Source organism: Nicotiana attenuata, unplaced genomic scaffold, assembly GCF_001879085.1.
Source record: "Nicotiana attenuata strain UT unplaced genomic scaffold, NIATTr2, whole genome shotgun sequence".
Taxonomy (NCBI): domain Eukaryota; kingdom Viridiplantae; phylum Streptophyta; class Magnoliopsida; order Solanales; family Solanaceae; genus Nicotiana; species Nicotiana attenuata.
The window spans coordinates 71718-77285 of NW_017674940.1; the positions used below are offsets into that span (position 1 = coordinate 71718).

At 34.4% G+C, this 5568-nt stretch overlaps 1 pseudogene across 1 annotated transcript in view; it reads left to right on the top strand.

Moving 5' to 3' along the window:
* The first annotated feature begins 808 nt into the window (after window positions 1–808).
* Window positions 809–5568, top strand: part of LOC109219485 — a 7123-nt pseudogene continuing 2363 nt past the window's right edge. The window contains exons 1-6 of the transcript XR_002066950.1: window positions 809–2020; window positions 2683–2813; window positions 3351–3392; window positions 3473–3581; window positions 4798–4876; window positions 4960–5564. The product of XR_002066950.1 is annotated as a CDPK-related kinase 7-like (transcript). The remainder of the gene's footprint in view (window positions 2021–2682; window positions 2814–3350; window positions 3393–3472; window positions 3582–4797; window positions 4877–4959; window positions 5565–5568) is intronic.

The following is a 5568-nucleotide window of genomic DNA, read 5'->3' on the forward strand; positions in this document are numbered from 1 at the left end:
TTAAAGATAGTAATTCAAGAGCAGAAGTTTATGAAACTATTCTTTTCTCTTTTAAGAAGTCAAAAATTAGACAGTTCTATTGTGAAAACAGAAATTAGAGGTAATACTACAATGAAAATAGAGCAAAATTTCAAAGTTCAACAAAAGCCAGATAGTACAAGTCAAACCTCAATCTTTACAGGCAATATTGGTTTGCATAGTTGTTCACAAATGTTCACATAACAAAACACAAATGCTTCTTTTTCTCTTTCTCTCAATAAAGACAGGCTGGAAGGATCCAAACCTCAAACCCCACTTACATTATTAACAATTAATAATATTTTCATTCAAAGCAAATGAAAGAAAATCCAAAAAGAAAAAACACCCACAATTAAAAAACAAAAGAGGAAATAAACAATACTAAAAGAAGCCAATGAAGTGAGTTGAAATGATGAATTTCATGTTTAAGTAAAAATACAACTACTAAATATTACTCTCTCCGTTGCAGTTTATGTGAACCTATTTCCTTTTTGGTCTGTTCTAAAAAAAATGACCCCTTTCTAAATTTGGAAACAATTTAGCATAAACTTACAATTCAACCCTTAATGAGAAACATTTATAACCACACAAATACTCTGGGCCCTTTTTTGATTTGTTTAGGATCATAAATTCCAAAAGTCTTATTTTTTTTAATCTCCGTACCTAGTTAAACAGGTTCATATAAATTGAAACGTAGTGGAGGTGTCTTTAAATTGGTTCTAACTCCCAACACCATAATTTTTTATAAAAGAAAAAAAAGAAAAAGAAATAATATACTAAAGAAAAAGTTGAGAAATCAGACAACTAAAGGAGATTAGCTTCTTTCCTTTCTCTTTTCCCCTTCACCTTTATTTTCTTGCTGCTTCTGCTAAGCATCTTTTTTTCTCACTTTTTAGCTCCTCTATCATTCTTGTTCATTCTTTACCTTCCTCTTGGTTAAAAAAAAAAGTATTTTCCCTTAGGTTCTCTTGCTTTAATTTGATACTTTGATTCCATACTTCCCTCTTATTTCTTTCCATTTCTTCAGCTGAAACCTGTTAGTAAAATCTTTGATTCTTGTTGAGCTTTGTCTCTCTGGCATTGATCATTTGATCACAAAGTCTAATTCCTTTTCTTATTGGGATTTTCTCTTTTCCCTAGGAATTGTTCTTGGACCTTAAATACCTTTGCTGAAATTCTTTGTTGATCCCTTCTTGGTTCTGCTGTTCTAAGCTTAAAAATCCCACTTTCTTGTTTTTCATTTCCAAGATTGTGACTTTCTTACTTCTTCAATTGTTGGGTGTCTGAGAATTCCTTTTTTTTATTCATTTGTTTGGTTATTTGTAGTTTGTATTCTATTTGTTTGAGCTCAAAAATCTTTAAAATTTGCTCTTGTTTCTTTTTCTCCTTGTAATGGTCTTATTTTCTGTATTTCCCTGTTAGTTCTTGGTATAAAGTTGTTAACTTTACTTCTTCTGTTTTTTCCTTTTGATTAATTGAATTCTGTTGATCCTATCTAAATTGTGTTCTTGATTCCATGGGACTTTGTCATGGAAAACCCATTGAACCCCCACAAAACTTGTCTGAAAATCCCATAATTCCCATTGATAATGAGGCTGAATTGAGTTCCCACACAGGAAAAACACCAAAGTTTCCTTTTTACAGTCCAAGTCCTTTGCCTAGTGGATTCAAGAATTCCCCAGCTTCCAATTCTAGTGTAACTTCAACCCCTTTGAGATTTCTCAAACGCCCATTTCCACCACCATCACCAGCTAAGCATATTAGGGCATTGCTTGCTAGGAGACATGGCTCAATTAAGCCTAATGAAGCTACAATTCCTGAGGGGAGTGAGTGTGATATTGGTTTGGATAAGAATTTTGGATACTCAAAGAATTTCTTAAGCCACTATGAGCTTGGAGAAGAAGTGGGAAGGGGCCATTTTGGTTATACTTCTGCAGCTAAGGGGAAAAAAGGGAGTTTGAAAGGGCATGATGTGGCTGTTAAAGTTATTCCAAAATCAAAGGTTTGCCCTTTTATGCTGTTTTCCCTATTAAAGAAAGTATAGTGAGAGTTTTGTTTCTATATTCTGTTTGATTGGTAAATCTTGTTGAAGTCTTCATTTGTCATTGCTGCTGATTGTAATATTAACTGGTCGAGATGTCATCGATTGTAAGTGTTTTGAGGTGCAAAGTGTTTGGTGACTTTGAATGAGCTACGGTCTTTTTGCAGAAATATAGTAATAGTCGGATGTTCTCATTGTTTCGACAAGTGTTGGTTCCAGAAATGGTTGAGAAGGATGGCAAGTGAGCTAGATAGATTTGTTGGAACTTCCATTATTACGTTTATGAGAAATTGACCTTGGCCAAAATGAAAATTATTGTGGATTTTATGTGGACAGTCCAGAATATCTGATATAGGATTTTATGTCGTATAGTTTGTTACCTATCAAGAAAAGAAAAGGTTGGCTAATAGCTAGATGATGTTTCTAGTATCTGAAAATTTAGCGGGTTTTGTCTATTTTTACATATAAAAGTTGAAGCAAAGCATTAGGTGGAAGTTGATTCCAATCATTTTCTTGTCAACTGTGTTTACATGATGTTATCCTGTTATTTGCACGCCAAAAGCAGTATTGAACCTTATTGTATCCGTTCTTTCATTTTAATGAGACTGGGGATACTTTTGCAGATGACCACAGCAATTGCAATTGAGGACGTAAGGAGAGAAGTCAAAATATTGCGTGCTTTAACAGGAAATAGGAATCTGGTTCAATTCTATGATGCCTATGAGGACGAGGAAAATGTTTATATAGTCATGGAGTAAGTTAAATTAGTCAATCTTAATGCTGTTTTTGCTTGATGTTTATGTTGAATTCAGAATGTGTAAACCACCTTTCAGGGTAACATGTCAATGTTAATACTTCAGCATTCTGATATAAAAGAAATATGATCTTTTGTTTTCTATTAGGCACCTTAATTACATGATGGAGATTTGTAGACTACACATAAAAAAATGTTTTAGTTTGGTCTACGTCCTTCCAAATGTTTGCATTGGCTTGAATCATTAATGTTGGCAAAACTGAAATAAATGGTTGTCATTCATCGACTGTTAAATCTTTTTTAGATGTGCAAATGATTTAATGCCAACAATCTTCATGGCTGATGTGAGTTTTCTTTTGTCAAGCTAGTTTAATATCAGAGTAGTAGATTAAGATACATAAAGAATCATCCTGATTCATATTTCCAATGTTTTTATAATTTTTTGCCAAACCAGAAGAGATATCTATTATAGTTCATCAATTCTGGCTTTTATGTTTACCCATTTTTGTATACTTATCTTTGTGAAATCTTCTTCAGGTTATGTAAAGGAGGAGAATTACTGGACCGGATACTTGCAAGGTGCGTACTTAATACATTTTCAGCTTTGTATGCTTGTTATTCTCCTATGTAAACATCCTGACTTCCAATTTCTTTTGAACGGGTGGGAAATACTCAGAAGAAGATGCCAAAGCTGTCATGGTGCAGCTTCTAAGCGTGACATCGTACTGTCATCTTCAAGGGGTTGTTCACCGTGACTTAAAGCCTGAGGTAATGAATTCTTTTGGTTTCCTTATGACATAAAAATACTCAAAACATTCTTTGCAATACACCCTCTACTTTGGTTTAAAACTTCTGTTTCTACTAGCAGATTACTCACTTGATGGCTAGGCCTACCTATCAAGTTATTGTTGAACTTTACACTTACAAACAAATGAGCAAGAAAAAGAATGTCCTACTATGAAAAAGCTCGGCAATTTTTATATTTGTTGCTGGTATTTACTCATTATTTTCAAGATTCTTGAGGGGAAAAAACAAAAAATGGGGAAATCTTTAAGGTTTTTAAACTTTTTGATTAAATGGTTGAATTTCCATATTCAGGGGTGGGTGATTCCGATTGCTGTTTTAGCTCCTGTAAATAGTCTGACCTGTATCTGTATTTGGTTGAAGCATTAAGAAATGCGTAGTGCAATCATTATGGCAATCTACTAAAACTTGTGTAGAATTGCTTCACTGCTGTAATCAGATATCTCATTGGTAAATTTTCTTATATTATATGGCTTCTTTGTATACTTGGAATGGAAATAAATAAGAAATCTAGCGATTGTATTTGGAGAACTGGTTAGGAATTTGTTGATAAAATTTTCTTGAGTTAACCTATGAAATAGGGTCAAGCTTACTGTGGAAAGTGTTCTACTAATTTTGACATTAAGTGCACGAACGCAAGCATAATAGCATGATTAATAACCTCAAATATCAAAGAAAACACTCAAGACATCATCAACTTAGTAACTGATATTAATTGTGTGCAACACGTTACAGTACAGGAAGTGAGTAATCCTGTATTTCCATCTGTTATGTCAATTGTCCAATTAGGATATCTAGGATCCTTCTCAACTAATTAGGTGACTAAAAGAACATTCATGGGAATTTTCGGTAACATAATATCACATGATGAATGCTGATAACCCAATCATAATTTTGTATAAGCCCCTGTAAAGTATTGAGAGAGTCAAATCAGCTCAACCAAATCAAACTGCTTTTGGAGGTTTGTCTATGGGACAGACCACCGAAGAGATTAGTTATGCTCTGCATTTGTTCTTACAGCATCTGCTGGAAATGTTTAGGGTTTCTTCTAATCCCACCATATAGGTGAAACAACTGTAGTGTCATTTCTTTCCTCCCTCACTCTCTACCGCGTATGCTCTTTTTATTTCTTTGGTTTCCGAGCTCATTATATTGACAGCTGTTCTTGTGTTTTATTCAGAACTTCCTTTTTGTTTCTAAGGATGAGAACTCTCCTTTAAAGGCCATTGACTTTGGTCTTTCTGATTACGTAAAACCAGGTAATGTTAATGCATACAACGCTTTTATCGTTTCTTTTCTGTTATTGTAGCATGCCATGGTTGACTGATGGAAATATTTGCAGATGAAAGGCTTAATGATATTGTTGGAAGTGCATGCTATGTTGCTCCTGAGGTTTTGCATAGATCTTATGGAACAGAAGCGGACATGTGGAGCATTGGTGTAATTGCCTATATTCTTCTATGTGGAAGCAGGCCTTTCTGGGCGCGAACAGAGTCCGGTATATTTAGGGCCATCCTGAAAACTGATCCAAACTTTGAAGAAACCCCTTGGCCCTCTTTGTCTTCTGATGCAGTAGACTTTGTAAAAAGATTGCTGAATAAGGATTACCGCAAAAGGCTAACTGCAGCTCAGGCTCTCAGTAAGTCTCCTTGTAAAATGTCAATTTTGGGTATATCCTCTCAGCATCCTGTAGTAGACCTTATAATAGTGGATTAAGGATATACCTCTACCAGTTTCAAGTTCCTTAATGTCCTTGTCAAATCTTGTCTCGAGAAGAACTCATCGCCGCCATAGATGAAGCTATTCTGACTTCTTGATATAACCAATTTACCTATGTGGTTTCATGTTTATTATCTTAGTAATTTATCAGATTTTAGCTGTATTATTGATTTCTTAACCTCTCTCATTACTTGTCTAGGTCATCCTTGGTTGGCTGGTTATCATGATGTGA